Source organism: Lipotes vexillifer, unplaced genomic scaffold, assembly GCF_000442215.2.
Source record: "Lipotes vexillifer unplaced genomic scaffold, Lipotes_vexillifer_v1.1 scaffold153, whole genome shotgun sequence".
Classification (NCBI taxonomy): domain Eukaryota; kingdom Metazoa; phylum Chordata; class Mammalia; order Artiodactyla; family Lipotidae; genus Lipotes; species Lipotes vexillifer.
The window spans coordinates 5,152,137-5,171,564 of NW_006774670.1; the positions used below are offsets into that span (position 1 = coordinate 5,152,137).

Here is a 19,428-nt window from a genome sequence, read left to right on the forward strand (position 1 = left end):
TTTTCCCAGTATAATGAATATTTGTGATAGCAATCTGACTCTGGGGGTAGATTAAGCAACAGTTTACAGATGACTTTCTACACAGCATAAAGGACAAAATACAACTAAAGCTCTCAAACCATCCACTCCTAAACAACTCTTAGCACAGGAAAGCAGTAAAATAATCCACTCTGTATCTTGGGAGGGCAAATGCAATTAATTCCCCATATCCCTCAGATCCAGGTCATTTCTTCCTTCAACCACAACTAACAAACCTTTCCTGGTAGAGTTCAGCTGTAATAAGTCAGTTGAGTCATCCTGTTTTTGTATGTGCTGAAGGAATTTCCCAGTGCTGTTAACCAATTTATTATCTGCCCGTAGAACCTTAAACTCTCCAGCTCATGCTGGGTGGGTTTAACCTACCTTATTTCATCTTTGGGGAGTCAAACTTAACTGTCTATTTATAACTTTGGAAAAGGTGGAAAAGTAGATACTGTAGTTCTACTACTGTGTTTTCTAGGATTATGCCATGGAACTGCATGCTTATTATATACAGGATTGATTCCTTGGGAAATAAACTTCTCAAAAGTGGTTCTTGATTAGGTCAAATACTCTTAGTAGCAAATATTTGTAAAACAGCAACATTACCAGTGTTATATATTTAGTATCAGTGGTATCCCTAGAAGCACAGAGAGTAAAATGACGAATGCCAACCTTCCCATTCCTCTCTCCCCAATTCTACTCCCTTTCCCAAGAGGTACCATAGTTAACAACCAGGTGTGAATACTTTCAGGTCTTTTTATATGTATTTATACCCAACTTGCTTTTTTATAACATAAAAAGTCTTGGAGACCTTCCAATATATAAAGCTCAACTTCATTCTTTTTAATGGTTACATAATACTCCAAAACACAAACATACAATTTTAGCATTCCTTTAGTAGAGATAACTTAGGGCCTTTCCAACATTTTTGTTAACATAATGTTGCAACAAACATCTTTGTGCCCATATTTTTGTAGGACTAAGTACAAAAAAATGAAATCTCTAGGTCTAAGGGCATTCACAAAAAGCCTTTACCAATTTTATTTCTATCAATAGCACATAGTACATATCACGAATTGCATAGCATCGTAATTACATACATTATTACTATCACTAATAGAACAATAATATATGGCTATAACATTAAAACAATTTTTTGCCAGAATGTCAGACCCCCAAAATATGTCTCATTGCTTTTGTTTTCTATCTAATGAGGCTGCACATCTTTTCAAGTTTATTGGCATCTATATTTCTTCTTTTTCAAACTCTTTTTGTCTAGTTGATTTTAGGAGCTCTTTATATTACTGAGTATTAGTCCATTATGTGATAGTAAGATTGAGAACTTGTTATACATTATTTGCTTCCCTTTCTTCTAGATGGCTCCAAAGCCAGATTTATAAGGGTCTCTTTTGACAAATTTTTCTATTTAAATATCTATCAGACTATTAGCTAAAAAGTTAACAAAACTGCAAATCACAGAATAATAGATCTAAAATCACAAGAGAGCAATTGGAAATAACATCCAATGACAATGTAAAATATTAATTGGAGAGTATTTTCATTTTCTTTAATGCTTTAACTTACTAAGTTCTTCCAAGGACAAGCTAGAAAAACTGAAGGATAAACATAAACCCTGGATTTTTTTTTTTTTGACACTTTTACTTCAGCTTTTATTTTAGAGCTATTTGTTGTTGCCATAGGTGTTAAGGCCTAACATGAAGTTAAAAAAAAAGTCTTCCAGCCATTAAAGATTTAGGGGGGAAAGCATTAACACATTTGTATGTGTGCAAGTTCATCTTGGTTCCCCTTACAGAAGTAAATATTTGGTTTGGGATATATCTTTGTAAGAAGCTGTTATCTCCTAAGTTTCTTTTTTAAAATAAATTATGCTTTTTTTAAAAGAAAGTATTTTACAAATACCTAAGGGTAACAAAAATTCCCAAAATATAATAAAATGTCAACATAGGTTTCAAGATTATAAAAGTAATTTTCAAATGGGTTGAAATGGGTTTTTTGTAACACACTGCAAAATAGTAAATATTTTAAAAGTACTTTTAACATAAAATGCTTGGGAGAATCAGTCATGAATTTTAAAAGCAAATAATCCTAGATTATTGCTAGATTATGCTAGATTAACCCACAATAGTTCTCACATTAATTTGGAATGGAACTACCATTACATCTTTTACCTAAAATAGCCTTACTTACTTCTTGCTTTACAAACAGCTAGCAAATTTCCTTATCATATACGTAGGTAAATGTAACAGAAGAAGGAAAATATTTTAAAAGAATACAACAGGACTATGAATGATGTGGTCATGAGATCTGAATAAAAGACAAAACCCTGAAGATGATTAAAAATGAAGGGCCAGTAAGCAAAATGGTAAATAAATCTCTTAAGTCTACGAGACAAAAGAGTTAAAATAGCCAAGAAAGTCTCTAAAAAATATTTAAAATAGGTAAAGACCAAGGAAAAGATAATTCCCAAAAGAGGTGCTACAGCTAATTAACAAACATTTTAAAAGGTTACCCTAAGTAAATCAAATAAATGCAAATTAAAATGTAAACTTTGGGGACTTCCCTGGTGGTCCAGTCCAGTGGTTAAGATTCCATGCTCTCCATGCAAGGGGCCCACGTTTGATCCCTGGTCAGGGAACTAAGATTCCATACCGCAACTAAGCCCACGAGCCACAACTACTATGCCCGTGTACTCCAGAGCCTGCGTGCCGCAACTAGAGAAGCCTGCTCGCCACAACAAAGAGCCTGTGCGCCGCAGTGAAGACCCAGAGCAGCCAAAAATGAATAAATTTTTTTAAAAATTCACTTCTAAAAAAAAATGTAAACTTTCACCTAAAAGAAAAACACCAAAAAAGTACCATGAAAATTCAGTCATACATTGCTAGTCCTACAGTTAACATCTACAACCCTTCAGGGATTTGGCAATATGTATCAAGAACTATAAAAACGTTCTTATTAATGATGTGTGTTATCTGTGGTTTGCTTTAAAATACTCTCACAGAGGGAGGAGAAAGTAGAAGGAGGGAAAGGGACAAATCTTCCCTATAGAATTCCAATTAATATTAGTAGATTTATCACCCTCTAGGAGGTGAAGCTTAACCCTCACTCACCCTTGAACGTGGACTAGGCTTAGTGACTCACTTCTAAAGAACAGAATTCAGGAGAAGGTAACTTTATAGTAGAGAAACCTAGCAAACCCTATCTTAACCAAAAGATCAAGGTAAACATCGTGTTGATATGTCATGTTGATATCACATACCCTTTGACATGATGTGATGAGAAGGGCATTTCACCTCTGTGGTATTCTTCCCCAAAACCATAATACCAAATCTCATCATGAGAAAAATCAAACCCAAATTGAGGGGAATTCTACAAAATATCTAACCAATACTCCTCAAAACTGTCAAGGACATTAAAAAAACAGAACAACAACAAAAAAAACAAGGAAAGCCTACAAAACAGAGGAGACAAAGCAGACTACCACTACTTCCAGGTGATCCTAGGAAAGTCCTTATAAATGATAAAAAGAAATAGATTAGGACTTCCCTGGTGGTCCAGTCTTTAAGAGTCTGCGCTTCCAATGCAGGGGGCACCAGTTTGGGGAACTAAGATCCCACATGCAGCACAGCACGCCAAAAAAAAAAAAAAAATCAACCCTGACATTTTACTTAAGGTAGTAATACTGGGTAATGTACTATTTTTGCTTTTTTGTTGTTTTAGCCATGCCGCATGGGATGCAGGATCGTAGTTCCCCGACCAGAATACTGGGTTGTACTATTTTTGCTTTTTTGTTGTTTTAGCCATGCCGCATGGGATGCAGGATCGTAGTTCCCCGACCAGGGATCGAACCTGCGCCCTCTGCAGTGGAAGCGTGGAGTCTTAACCACTGGACCGTCAAGCCCTGGGTAATGTACTATTAATTCCACAAACATTCATCGTTCTCCAGAAACTTTAGGGGATCGCCCTCAAAGAAATTCTACCAAGAAATTTATAAATTAATTTTGATTAGAGGCAGAGTACTGTGTAGTAGGCATTTCTGTTTTTCCATGCAAGCATTCAAAACAATAAAATGTAAGCTTATCCTCTACACATCTCAGATCCAATCCTCTGTAAAAAAAAAAAAAAAAAAAAAAAAAAAAAAAAAAAAAAAAAGAAGAGCAATCAGTTCTAAGAACCCAGAAATACTGCAGCTTGATTTTTCCTTTATTTTTCTCAAGGTTGAATTATAAAAATATGTACCCTTATTTAACCTCCCTACTCTTGCCAACCTCTCATTTCCTCTTGTCTTCAATAAGGGTTAGTTCCCTGCTCCAGCTTCCAAGAGCTATATAACTAAGAAATTCATATCCTTCATAAGAAATGAGTCAGAAACCCAGTATGCTCAACGTGAAATTCTTGTAGTTATGGGAAAAAAAGTATGTAAAATTACTATGTGTCTAGAATGTAAACCTAGGGAAGAAGTATTCTACATTAAATTGATTATACTTGGTTCTGTTAAGGTTATCAGATGTTTTTTCTTCTTGTTTTCCTAATTTTCTATACTATATTTTACTTTTTAAATCAAATTACATATTTACATATGGGTACATAAATTTGTACGTATATGTAAACATTTACATACACATGTAAACAAAAGATTCTATCCAAAATAAATACTAAAGGTTGATGCCGAACTTCCTTGCATTAATAACTCACAGATAAATTTTCTTCTATGGATGCCTGCGAACGGTTTAAAACCATAAGAATTTAGGGGAAAAAAAAGAATTTAGTATTAAAAAATAATTATATAACTGGTTGCCTCTCGAAGAGGGCCTAAACATTTAGGGGACAGAAGTAGTAAAGAAACTTTTCACTGTATACTGCTTTGTGTCTTCTGAATTACTCAAAAAATATTAACTTTTAAAAAGAATAACCTTAGAGTAAGCGTCTTGTTCTTCCTGTACCAGAACCATTAGCTCTAGGGACAAATAATTACATTTCAATTTTTCTCTTGAACTGAACATGCTAAATTATTTTAACCCTCTATCTGACCTTCCATCATCACTGAATTTCTTGGTTAGAATTAATATATAAAAAAAGGTATTCTAAACTCTGTAAGTGAATGTGTTACAAAATAAACCAAATCCCATTATCAGTGAGAAATGACCAAGTATATAAACAGACCATACAATGGATACTTCTAAAGTCAACCTTTGCCCTAAATCTGGGTAATCATTCTTTGTAAAATCAGTTTTCAATGCTTTACCTTTCCCTTCCTCTACTCATTCTCTGGTGGAAGCTTTAACAATTAAGAGAATCAAAATACTGAAACAACAGAGTATATATCACAAACTACTAATGTTGGTATAATGTTTTGGTAATGTTTGGTAAATTGAGTTTAAAATAAAAGCAAATGGGAATTTTTTTTGGGGGGGGGAATTCATTTTTAAATTCATTTTAAAAATACACATGAAACAAGGAAAATAAAAGAAAACAGATGAAGATGAGGCTAGTTTTCTTTCAGGTTTTTTCCCAAGGCACATTCAGAATCAAAGACGTCTGGATACATACTATAGCTGGAAGGCAGAAAAAAGAGGGTGGAGGGAGGAGAGAGATAAGAGATAATATTACAACCCAGTAAATAGGAAATCAATTCTTTTTTCTAGAATTTTCTGAACATACCAACCATATATATATTTATATATCAAAACTTGAATTACAAATAAATGAGGATGGGATCAACATTTTAATAAATGGTCCCTAGGAAAATCTGCTAGCAATTAAGAAGGAAAAAAACCCATCATGATTCCAGAAGACAATTTAGGTGAATATTTATTTGGCCTCTAGTGGAAGAACTTCCTAAAGATACACACAATGAAAAATATCAACAAACTTATAACATAAAAATGTGTGCATAAAAAAACTCTCAAATACAATTAAAAGAGCCAAAGAATTAAAAAAAAACACCACATTCCATTAATATGACAGGCAAAGACATCTTAATAACATGGAGCATATACAGATTCTTAAAGTCGAGACTGCATTTGAGATCACAAGCTATAACTTTTACGGCAATACGAATCCAGAAGTCAAAAAATGTTCATGTCCTGTGAATAACTCCACTTCTAAGGTTCTATCATTTAAAAAAAATCTGAGGGACTTCCCTGGCAGTCCAGTGGTTAAGACTCACACTTCCATTGCAGCGGGTGAGGGTTGGATCCTTGGTCAGGGAACTAAGATCCCACATGCCGTGCGGCACGACCAAAAAAATTTTAAAATCTGAAATACAAAGATTTATGTACTAACATGGTTATCATAGCTTTATCATAGTGAAAATTTGGGACAATCTAAATTTCTGGCTAAAAGGAAATATTTAAATTATGATACATACTGTTAAGTAATATGCAGCCAAATGTTTCATTTTCTTTCATAATGACGTGGGGAAATAAACACGACACAAAAGTATATTAATTAGGATATAAAAATAAGCAAAGCACATGCACATGTTTAAAAAGCACAGGGTCTTCCCTGGTGGCGCAGTGGTTGAGAGTCCGCCTGCCGATGCAGGGGACACGGGTTCGTGCCCCGGTCCAGGAAGATCCCACATGCCGCGGAGCGGCTGGGCCCGTGAGCCATGGCCGCTGAGCCTGTGCTCGCAACGGGAGAGGCCACAACAGTGAGAGGCCTGCGTACCGCAAAAAAAAAACAAACTCAAAAAAGTTTAAAGAAAACATACCAAAACTATCATTGGTTATCTCTGGGTGACAGGATTTTAGTTTTCATTTTGTATATTTTATCTTTCAATATCATATAACGATTATATATTAACTCTTGTAAATCAGGAAAAATGTTGGATGCAGCAAAACTAAGGAAAACTCAGATTTTTCAATAAATAAGTGGTAAAAAGTAAATAAACAAAACTTTTAAGAGATGGCAGGGATACGCTTACAGTTGAAGAAATTTAAGAGATTAACAATCAAATGCCACGTAGAGACCTTGTCTGAACGCTGATTCAAACTAAGCTAGCAAAAGGACAATTATGAAACAAGCAGGAACTTTGAACACTGACTGGATTAAATGTTATTTAGGAATTACTAATTTTTTTTTAACATTACAAAGTCAATTGACACATCTGGAAAGAGTCATTATCTCTGAGAGATCTCACTATGTATTTCCAGTTAAAAGAGATTTTATGCCTGGAATCCAGTTGAAAATAATCACCCAAAGGGGGAGGTATGGATGAAATAAAACAGCCATAAGCTGAATAACTGTTGAAGCCAGTTGATGGGTACATATGGATGCATGATACTATTCTAACTTTTAGTACCCAAAATTTCAAACATACCTAAGTTTTTTAGAAATACATTTTTATAGACAAACAAAACAAAAACTCTTCTTTCTCCCCACACAAACATAGGGCTCTTCTTGAGAAAGTAGGGATAACCAAACCTAACTCAAGGTCAGAGGATGAAAACTATCTTTCTACCGTAATTTTAAGAAGGTGATTTATGATAAAATCACGCTTCCAAATAGCCAGATCTTTACAGTGATCAAGAACAGTTATCAAAACTCTTCCCATTTAAAAATTAAAAATAGTGACTTCCCTGGTGATGCAGTGGTTAGGACTTCATCTTCCAGTGCAGGGGTCGGTGCGGGTTCGATCCCTGATCGGGGAGCTACAATCCCACATGCCTCACGGGCAAAAAACCAAAACATAAAACAGAAGCAATATTGTAACAAAATTTAATGAAGACTTTAAAAATGGTCCACATCAAAAACAAAAATCTTAAAAAATAATAAAAAATAAAAACCCAGAGCAAGGGCAAAATACAGAGTAATAATTTAGAATGCATGCAATTTGTTTTTATAGGACAGAAAACAGAGATGCTAGTCAGTGAAATGGGGAACTCAGAAGAAGCATTCTATGCATTTTTATCTAAAAAGCATCAATGCTATTGATTAAAGCTCCAAAGTTATAAAACCAAGCAAGTGAGACATGTGTGCCAGAAACCGCTGGAACTGCCCCCCATTCAGGGAAACTACACTTGAGTTTGCTATCTATTTTTAACCTTATTCCCAATTATATCAAAGGGGTACTCACCTCTAAAAAAATTTTTTTTCTATAAAGAACTTTCTGATCCCAAGTTTTTACCCAGTAGCCAATTAGAAAACTGATTAACCAAATGAGCAGAGCTATCCCAAAACTCTGGCTACCTTTCATATTAAACAGGGAGAACAAAATATTTGCCTATCAATTTCAGTAATACTATCATTACTGTACTATGTACTAATATGCTATAATTAGTTGTTGGGATTACTTTTATCAACTGACTCAACATCTCAATGCAATAAGGTGTTCAAATTCACTCATATACAATACTTTATTGTAACATATTCATTTGCTTTATTCTTTTTATCAGAAATGGATCTCAATCAAACATAGCCATACCTAATAATAGTTTATATTTGCCTGTAGCTTTCTAACTACTTTCATATCTTAACAACAGCCCTTCCGACAAAGTCAAAGCAGGAAAATTATCCGTTTTAAAATGAGGAAAATAGGTTCAGATAAGCTAGCAATTTGACCATGATCACACATCCATCCAGTATGAGCCAGATCTTGGACAAGAAGTCACAATGTAAATTCCTAACCAAGACTCATTCCACATCTGTCAGATATGACCAATCATGCTACTTATACTTGTTTCACTCTTATAAACACAACTTTAGAGCAGTACAGAAATGAGATAACCATCAACTAACTTCCTAATACTTCTTACTAGTGACATACTTTTCTCTTAAACTACATTTGCATCTCTGATTCTCTGATGGGAAGAGGGCAAGGAAAGGATGCAGACTCAAGTTCAAATCAGTCAACTGTTATTTGTTAAAAACAGCTAAAGCTATGCCTGGGAAGTTGAAGTCATTTTAAAAAATTAAATGTTGAAATAAACCCTATTATGTACCTTAAATACCATAATTCTCTACGCTTAGGAGTTAAGACTTACTGAATTCTATCATGACAAATTTTTATTTTTATTTATTTTATTTTTATTTATTTAGCTGCTTTGGGTCTTTGTTGCTGCACACAGGCTTTCTCTAGCTGCAGCAAACAGGGGCTACTCTTCACTGCAGTGCGCGGGCTTCTCACTGCGGTGGCTTCTCTTGCTGTGGAGTACAGGCTCTAGGCACGCAGGCTTCAGTAGTTGCAGTGCGTGGGCTCAGTAGTTGTGGCTTGTGGGCTCTAGAGCGCAGGCTCAGTAGTTGTGGTGCACGGGCTTAGCTGCTCCGTGGCATGTGGGATCTTCCCAGACCAGGGCTTGAACCCGTGTCCCCTGCATTGGTAGGTGGATTCTTAACCACTGTGCCACCAGGGAAGTCCCTATCATGACAAATTTTTAAAATTCACATTAATAGCCAAGCAATTACAGTTACAAATTCCTTATAATACTCCCAAATTGATCCAATAGGGTGACCCTATATTGTTTGTAAACAAAGAATGTTGCCTACCATTCCAGTTCTATAAGGATCAAATCATTAGCCACAACCATTGCTGACCTATAAGTACACACTGAAAGAATTTAGGATGAAGCATTCTGTGTTTTGGATTTATGGGCCCCTAGACAGTCAAAAATGCATATCAAAGGAAGAATTCCAATGACCCCAGATTCTTGCATCTTCTCATGCACAGAAAAGCACTAAAATTGAGATATCTGATCCTTGCGACTAGCAGTAACCTTTCACTTGACTGCATAAACACACACACACACCAGCTCCTCCCTTACCTCGCTGGAACAGTTCCTCAGAGCTACCTGAGAGGCTGTCTCCCATGCTACAGTCCTCAGTAAGACAGTGAATAAACTCATCTCACAGCTCTTACATTGTACATTTTTTTCAAGTCAACAGGCCCACCTAGAATTAGCCATTTACAAGAGAAAACTACAATAAAAACCACCTCTGAAAATCTTACCATAAAACATTTTTACAGGATAACAAAAAAATTATAGATACTCTTTCTGGGGGCATACTATTCCAAAGGAAGAGACTAGAGCAGGCTACAAAGAATGACAACAAAATGTTCATTTTTCATAGAATGGGAATGGGAATGTATAGAAGAAACAAGGTCAGTATGACCAGGAGGCCTGTGCAAGATATCACTGTATAGATAAGGTACAGATTAGAGGATGCTAAGTCTTTATTTATATTCAACAAACCAAAACTTTACAAGTGTTACTCTTAAAACTCTGGGGATGCACCAGTTCTCATCCACTCATTTAAAGAGGAAAGAACTGAGGCCCAGAGAGTGTCAGTGACTTACCCAAAGTCACGCAGTAGAGGTGGGCTTCAAACCCATGTCTTCTCTCATTTCTCCTTTCCTGAAAAGGATAGATCTAACAAGTCCCCAGGGGACTAGGTAACTAGCAGAAGAGTTCAGAGGAGGATACAGAATAAAAGGTATGCCCCACCTCCAAGAGCTTGCTATCAAGTTAATTATTAATTATAATTCATTCATATAATAATATAATCACATACCAGTACATAATTAATGGCCAAAATAAATATCACAGACAAATGACTTCTGTGATATCATCTCTGGAGAAAGATCAAAAGGAGAACTACTTAACTAACAACTTCTATCCCATTTTTATTAAAAGCTGAACTCTTCAAGATTATTTAGAATTTCCTTACCTCCTTAATTCCTTGATGTCTCTGCAGAACAGGACTCTGTTAAAGGTCCACCCCAGGGCTGCCACTTTTCTGGAAATTCCCCATTAATGTGACCCTATTTTCCTACACCTTAGACATTATCTTTACTTTCCTCTGCGACCCTTTTTTACCTTACCTGTATTTGACTGTATTCTAGGAATCACCTTAGGCAACACTTGCTAAAAACAGCATGGGATAGCAGAAAGAATATATCTCAGATAAATGACTTAAGTTACGGCACTACTGAGAAATTGATAAATTAGCCTCTCTGTGACTTCAGATTTTCTATAAAACAAGAGTGATAATTGAAACTATTCATTTTAAAGGGCTGTTAATCAAGTGAGAATTTGTAAGAGTGCTTTATAAACTGTAAAACACTCAGAGTCAGTAACTCTTAAGCCCTTAGATTTGAAATGTATCTTCAACCTTCAGTCCAAGTTCTCTGTATACTGCTTTGGGGTGTTTGTATTCTCCTGGGGCTCAGCTATCACTCTTCTGCATAAAAGCGAAAAGGGAAGAAAGAAGTCTTCTGTTCTGAAACTTGGTCCCTCACCTACAAATTTCCTGTCCTTCCCTAGCTGTTCTTTGCTCTTAATCTCATAGATAGATTCTCTCAAGATCCAGGGGTAAAATTTATTATAAATGGTCAAACAAAGGAAAACTTTCCAACTGAATCATTTTTGTTTATATTCAATATCTTAACCCAAAGTTTCACCTTCTAAAAGTATTTTCTGAAATTTCTACTAGAGTACTACTTAGTCATATTCTGAACAAAAATTTCTAAACTCAGGAAAAAAGGCTGTGTTTCATAAGTTAGAAACAGAAAAATTCAACAGATGATATAAAAATTCCATACTCTGTGACCCCAAGTCATAGTGGATATAAATTACTTACAAATGTTAAAAAACCAGCTTTCAATACTAGTATGTTCTGAAATTCTGAGGTATATCAGAAGTGATGTTACAAATCTGTGCATGATTTACACCATTCAAATAAGCTAGAGCAGAATCAAGACTTTTCCTCACTATCACTCCCATTCACTTCCTTGCCTATATGATTTTTGGAAGCAGAAAGGAGTTATGGCTACTGCTCTCCCAACTCAGGTAACTCACAGCTTCTCTCACCCATGCTATAGCCTAGATGACATATCTGCACGTAGATGCACGTCAATGCCATTCATTATGACAGGAAAAACGCTTAGAACCTCTGTGATAAAGAAAGCAATGGAGCTTCCCTGGTGGCGCAGTGGTTGAGAGTCCGCCTGCCGATGCTAGGGGACATGGGTTCGTGCCCCGGTCTGGGAAGATCCCACATGCCGCGGAGCGGCTGGGCCCGTGAGCCATGGCCGCTGAGCCTGCGCGTCCGGAGCCTGTGCTCCGCAATGGGAGAGGCCACAACAGTGAGAGGCCCGCGTACCGCAAAAAAAAAAAAAAAAAAAAAAAAAGAAAGCAATGTTATTTAAAAAAATGAAACTTGAGTAAGCACCACAGAAAAAAGTCTTCTAAATTTCAAGCAAGTCAGTTTCTTCTATATTAACTTTGCCCAGAGTACAAAGCAACAAAATACATACTATATGAAAAAATTACTGTTTTTTAGAAGTATAAGTTAAAACAAGATAGCAACCAGAACACTGTCCTCTAAGTCTTCGTTTACGAAGATGCTTACTATATCCCTAACTTGAAGCATCTTTATTAGCTGTTAAAATTTGAAAGTGCTGCACCTGTAATACTTGTCAATGAGTGCAGTTGAGCAAAACCCAGCTTTATTCTGTATTTTTACAAAACTGAGACTCACATCTGTTCTTTAACCTAAATTTAAAAAAAGGAAATGAAAATTCAATATGAAAATAAGCAACAAGAAGGTAACTTTCTTCAAAACAAAATGAAGTTTAAAATGTTATAAACGAAATATAAGCCCTACTACACACCTAAAAATTGGTTTTAGTATAGAAAAATGTACACTTTTCCAAGGAGTGAAACTTTTTTTTTTAATTTTGAAAGCAATCACATTTAATTTTAAAATTCAAATACAGAAAGTTGAAAAAAAAGCAAAAGTAAAAGGTACTCTCTTCTCAGAGGCAACCTCTATTAAAAACTCTCATGTAAATTTTCTCGGACTGCAAGTATACGTATGCTATATATACTTGCTGAACTATTATTGAATCACATTTCAAATCATTTAAATGTCATAATTATGACTTTTTTTTTTTTTTTGGCGGTACGCAGGCCTCTCACTGTTGTGGCCTCTCCCGCTGCGGAGCACAGGCTCCGGACGCGCAGGCTCAGCGGCCATGGCTCACGGGCCCAGCCGCTCCGCGGCATGTGGGATCTTCCTGGACCGGGGCACGAACCCGTGTCCCCTGCATCGGCAGGCGTACCCTCAACCACTGCGCCACCAGGGAAGCCCAATTATGACTTTTAAAATAATTAGACTGGTTGGTTGACTATTTAAAGCCATGGTTCACCACAACATTATTTATAATGGTGAAAACTGGAAACTACATTCATGTCCAACATAAAATGAAAACTTCGAGTAAACCAGTTTATTCAAAATATCTTATAAAATGCAGCCAGTTAAAATCAAGTTTAGAAATTTTCTAAGGCCACAGTAAAGAGTTCACTATGTTAACCCCCTCCACAACCCCCGAAAAAGAATACAAGCTTATGTGAGTATTACATCTCATTTGTACCAAAGATGAATTTAAAAAGACTGGAAGGAAATACATGTACAGAGATGACTTCTGAATGACAGGATTATAGCTTTTGTTGTTGGCTTTATATATTACTATCCTTTGCAGCTTTTCAGGAACAAGCATGTCTTGTGTTTAAAAAAAAGAAAGAGGGACTACTAGAAATGCATATCCAATTTAGGTTTAAATAGAACAAAACAATTCATGATCGCAGTTCTATTAGCATATTCTGACAGCCAGAACAAGTAGGTTTACTTGTTATAACTTCCATGATTCTGTAAGACAAAAAGACTGGTCAACACTGTTGTAATATAAAGTATATGAATTTTGGATCAAAGAAAATTGGGTTTGAATCCCAACAGTTCCAGTGGCTTTTCCTTGGGCAACTTACCTAACCAGAGCCTGTTTCCTCCAGTGTAAATTAGGGGTAACAATATCTGACTTGGAAGGGCCAATGTGTAGGCGAAACATAAAGTATGTAAAGAAAGTAAAGAGGCTGGCATATATACTCCATGAATAGTAAATGCCATTGTTATTGATATTCAGACAGGTAACATTTTTTAAATTTCAGAGTCAAATAATTTTCAGCCCTCTTTTAAAATGCCTTTGAAGTGCCCAAGCTTTTCTTTACCTACCTTAGGATCTACTGACATATGCCCAACCATTTCAGATGATTAGCACTTTTTGTATGGGCGAAAATATGAATATGCACATAAACACACACCAAAAGAATACCTTTACTCACAAGCCTGTAGTAGTATTTGTCTAAGAAGTTTTACAATCTTAAAAAAATCCTAGGGCTTCCCTGGTGGTGCAGTGGTTGAGAGTCCGCCTGCCGATGCAGGGGACAAGCGTTCGTGCCCTGGTCCGGGAAGATCCCACATGCAGCGGAGCGGCTTGGACTGTGCGCCATGGCCGCCGGGCCTGCACGTCCGGAGCCTGTGCTCCGCAACGGGAGAGGCCACAACAGTGAGAGGCCCGCAGGATAAAAAAAAAAAAAAAAAAAAAAAAAAATCCTAATATAAGCCACAATGTAACAGTCGGGAGTCTTTAATTTTCTTCAATGTCTTTACAACTCATATACTAATATATCACTATTAATTATCAATTTAGACAATTTAGTGTCTTTTATTGAAGTTTTTGTTCTAAGTCTTATTACATTATATGGGAAAAGATTATTACAAATACTGTACTTCCTTTTAGCATTGTACTGCTTTTTACAGATACAGGTAAAGTTGCGATTTTTCTTCATTTATTTATTCCATCAGCAAGCCTACTGATTGCTTAATTGGCTCTCCCTGACCTCATGGGCCTTCCAATCGAATAGGCCAGAGAGCCACAGACAATTTACTGATAATATGGAAGGTGAAGTGATGGGAGCCACAAAGGGCTCTTTACAGAATCCTGAGGTGGATTAGGATAGAGCTCTGCTAAAGGTCATGTATGACCTGAGCTTCGACAGATAAACATAGTCAGACTTCAAGACTAGGAAGAGAGTAAAGACAACTGGTATTTCTCTGGATTAACTGCTCCAAATTAATGCATCAATCAATTTTTTTTTTTTTACTCATTTGGAAAGAGGTCTTGTAGTGAGAAATCTATTCAGTTTATGATGAGCCAATGGCTGTCCAAATATTAAAACACCCAAATCAATTTAAAAAATGTAGGAAGAATTCAAATGACTATACCAGCAGGTAAAAAGTGACAGATGGATTTCTGGTGTGTGGAATGCAAGGTAATGCATAGGAAGGAGAAAATAATCCAAATTTACTTTAAACCTGGTAGGCTCTGAAAATTCAATACAACAAAGCAAGAAGACCTTTGCAGAATGTTTCTTGATGTCATCTACCAGCTATGCAACCTCAGGCAAAAAGACCAACAGAACAATGGACTTCATTAAGGACATGACTGGAAACGGGACAAAAAACATTACTTTGGCCTTAACAAAAACATGGCCTATCAAAACCAAAGCACTGTGTACAGTTCTAAACACTGTAGTTCAGACGCACTAGGGTACAGTGATTAAGAAAACAGACATGGGATCAAATCCAACTTTCTGCTACTTACTATGTCTCAGTTCTTTCATTTGTAAAGTGGGAGCTGGAATGCCTACATCTGAATTGCTCTACAGTTAAATGAAAAACATGCTTAGAGTTTTTAGCATAGTACCTGACACAAAGTGTTCCCCAAAATGACAGCTATCATTACTACTATAAAGCAAGAAGAAATCTCCCAGAGAAAAGCCATTAAAATATTAACACATTCTCAAACTTTGACAAGCATTCAAATCACCTAAAGGGCTTGTTGAAAATTCAGATACCTGGGACCAATTCCTCCCACGGATTAGTTCTATAGGTCTAAAGTAGAATGTGACTGTTCTCTGGCCCAAACATCAAGAACTATTGAAGTTGGAGAATCAAGGTACAGCCCTACAAAAAGAAGCTGAAAATTAGGGTTTTTCCATAGAAAGAACTGGTTTAAAATAGACAGTACGTTCAAGAGTGATGCAGATGTGTTCAGGTTTATTCATTCAACCAACATGCGCTGAGCACCTACTTTGCAGTGAAAAGGACAGACAAGGTCCCCATCTTCCCAGAGTTTAACTTCTAGTATAGGAGACAGAATACAAAAAATAAGGAAATTCCAGACAGTGATGGAATAAAGAAAATAAGAGAGAACGGTGAGATAATTGTGGGGGCAATCTCCGTGAAGGGACAACAGCTGAACTGACCTGAATAACACGATGGAATCAGCCATGGGAAGACCTGGGAAAAGACCAAATCCACAGGGTACAGCAAGTGCAAATGCCCTGAGGCAAGAACAAGCCTGGCAAGTTCCTGGGACAATGCTAGTGCCACGTGACCAGGCTCCTGGGTACTAATCTAGGCATTCGGATACAAGATAAGGGAGGAAGGCAGTGCCAAAACATGTACTGCCTGGCAAACCTTGGTAAAGAGTTTGGATTTCATTCCGAATGTGATGAGAGGCTTTTCAACAAAGGCGTGACACAATCTGATTTACATTTTAAAGGATCCCTTAGGCTGTGGCAAGGGGAAAGCCAAAGTGGAAGCAGGGAGACCAGGAGGTTGCTGCAGTAGGCCAGGTGAGAGATGGTTAGCTGGCAAAGGTGGTAGCAGTAGGGATGGGAAGAAGTGGACAAATCTAGAATATATATTGAACACTATAATTTAAGGCAAATTTAGCTAAGTTTATGACTAACAGACCCCAATACATTATTAGCATGTTTAGGATACTTTGTAGTATATACTTATCCTTTGAAATTGAGGTGAAGGGGAAACTTTCTTCTCTTTTGGCACCACTGATAAAGCACTGGACTAAATGGGCAAAAATCCAAGACTCAATCTTAATAAAGAATATTAAGTGTGTAAAGTAAAGTAAAATCTTTTAGGATCTTACTCCCAGAAGCCTGGACAGCGGGTCAGTATTTGGAGTATATAGCAGCTATGGAATAGAAATAAACCTTTACCTGAATCAGATCACTAAATGAACAAAAACTTTTTAAACTTCCATATTGTCATCTCGGGCTATTCTGTGCCTGCTCTTTCAAGAGTTAAACAAGCAAAGCCTTGTCACACAGTGCATATTAATTTCACAAACCTTACAATATCATCATAAGAGATTTGAAAGGAAATCTTTTAGAACCACGATTTTAATCATTATGGTGTGGCAAACATACAGTGAATATTCCCTAGAAGTTAAGGTCTACAAGTCCATATCTGCAAAAATTTTAACTTTGTTACTCAAAAATGAAGTACTACTATGTGGAAAAGCAGGTTACAGAAAAGCATATGCAGTATGATACCATTTTTGTATAAAATACATAAATGCAAAAAAGTCTGGAAGGATATAAAACCAATACTGACATTCTGGTGATCTCTGGATGGCAAGAATATTGATGACTTATTTTCTTCTTTTTTTTTGCTTATCTGCTTTAATCAACATTTTCTCCAATTATCACAAATTATTTCATATAAACAAAAATATTCAGTTATAGGTTAGCATAAAAGGTAAAAAAAAAAAAACTTCAAGAAAACATAATTTCGTTTGTGTGTAAATCAGCAGGACTCCAACTGTGATGTTAAGGAAAAAAGATCCTAGTTGCACACACGGAAGGAAGAAATTTGTTAGGAAGAGGTCCATGTTATGCCACACAAGGACATACCCTTCAAGGGAGTAGTCTAAATTCCTAAGACCTGAATTTGATAAGTGACAATCAATTTAGCACATAGCTCTGTTTTTCTTTCCTGCCGTTTGCTAAAGAAACACCTCAATTAATGAGTTCTCTGGGGAAAAAAATTCTTTTTTAAAACTAAGTTAGGGGCTTCCCTGGTGGCGCAGTGGTTGAGAGTCCGCCTACCGATGCAGGGGACGCGGGTTCATGCCCCGGTCCGGGAAGATCCCACATGCCGCGGAGCGGCTGGGCCCGTGAGCCATGGCCGCTGAGCCTGCGCGTCCGGAGCCTGTGCTCAGCAACGGGAGAGGCCACGACAGTGAGACGCCCGCGTACCACAAAATAAATAAATAAATAAATAAATAAAACTAAGTTAGGACAAAAGGGAGGTTTGGTGTTCCGGTCTCGTTCCTGCGGTGGAAAAGTGCGGAGAGCGGCAGTGCTCGAAGCAGGCTACACTAGAGGAATCTGCGTGGCCGGTCATCTAAAGTGGAAGGGAACACAAGCCTTCTGCAAGCTCCACAGACTGGGCAGCGAGAACGCCTCCTAAGGGTCTCGAGACTACGTCTGAAAGGTCTTACGCCATCCAAATTATTCTACGTACAGCTGCCAATGGTTTCTGACAATAACACAAAAACTGGAAGATCTCTTTAAACACAGGTATTACGTGCAGGAAGCTCATCCGACTTTTTGCAAAGCCAAGACATTCTCTTAAGGCCACATCTTCGATTTTGCAAACTAAGACAACTGAAAACATCCTACTGATTCCCTACGGCTAACAAACATCATCTTGGCTAAAAAACACACAGAAACAGCCACTTTGGAAAACTGGCTTTAAACGGCAACATAAGACTTCAAGTACTCTGGTAACCAGTTTATCGCACTTTATCTGTTCCAATAAAGGGTGCTACCTCTTTACTGTCGGCTCTGGTTCCACTTACTGAACAAACAGAAAAATGGAATCCTTCAAATTCACAACACAGTAAGGGCTAAAAGCTCCAGCTTTCTGGACGGCAGCTCTCTAGTCTCATTAATCACAACAAAGGACGTATCCTAGTGACTTCATCAAACCCGGCAAAGGCTGAGGAACAGAGGTAAATTATATGTGAATTTCAAGGTTTGTGGGGTTTTCCTTCCAGCTACGACTCTCTCTCTTCTTTTTACTCCATTATACGCCTCCACCCGAGTTTACTGCTTGCCCTAAAAATGAAAGCATGCCTGGCTACCGTCCACTTCCCTGCCAAGTCCCGACTCTGGTTTCCTGCAGAGAAAGCCAAATTTCAGGCTCTCCGCCTCGCTCTTCGCCGGGGGACGCGGGCTCGGCAGCAGAGGGCTTCTCCAGGTGCAGTCGCCAGCCCAGCCGGGGACGCACCGACCCCGAGAAGCAGCCCAGCTCTGCCACAGCTGCCGCAGTCCGCCAGAGGCTGAGTAGCCACCAGGAAAAACCGGGGTGAGGGGAAGGTGGGCCAGCAAACGGCGGTGGGAGAAGGGGCAGACACTCACCCGCCCAGACAACAACCGATAGGGCGGGGAAGATGGGGGCCGGGACCAAGCCTCGGCAGAAAGACCGCCTGAAGCTTCCGGAACACGGCAGCTGCTCCGGTCGTCCCTGCCGCCGCCGCTCCTGGCCGCTGCTTCCTCCCCTCCTCTGTTTTGATTCGACTGACCACGTCACTCTTAGCCACAAGACCCGGATCTGCCGGCTTCCGCGGGCGGCGGCGCAACAGATTGCGGCATCCCGAAGTCCACAGCAGCCGGCCTGCCGAGCATGCGCGCTCCCTGCGCCTGCCCAGTAGGTCCGGGTAGGCGGGGCGGGCGCGAG

General features: G+C 37.9%; 1 protein-coding gene across 1 annotated transcript in view; it reads right to left on the reverse strand.

The window, feature by feature from the left end:
* SMIM14 (small integral membrane protein 14) overlaps positions 1-19,226 on the reverse strand; it is a 61,411-nt gene extending 42,185 nt beyond the window's left edge. The window contains exon 1 of the mRNA XM_007449424.1: positions 19,110-19,226. The gene's annotated coding sequence lies outside the window, so the exon portion shown is untranslated. The remainder of the gene's footprint in view (positions 1-19,109) is intronic.
* Positions 19,227-19,428: the final 202 nt, after the last annotated feature.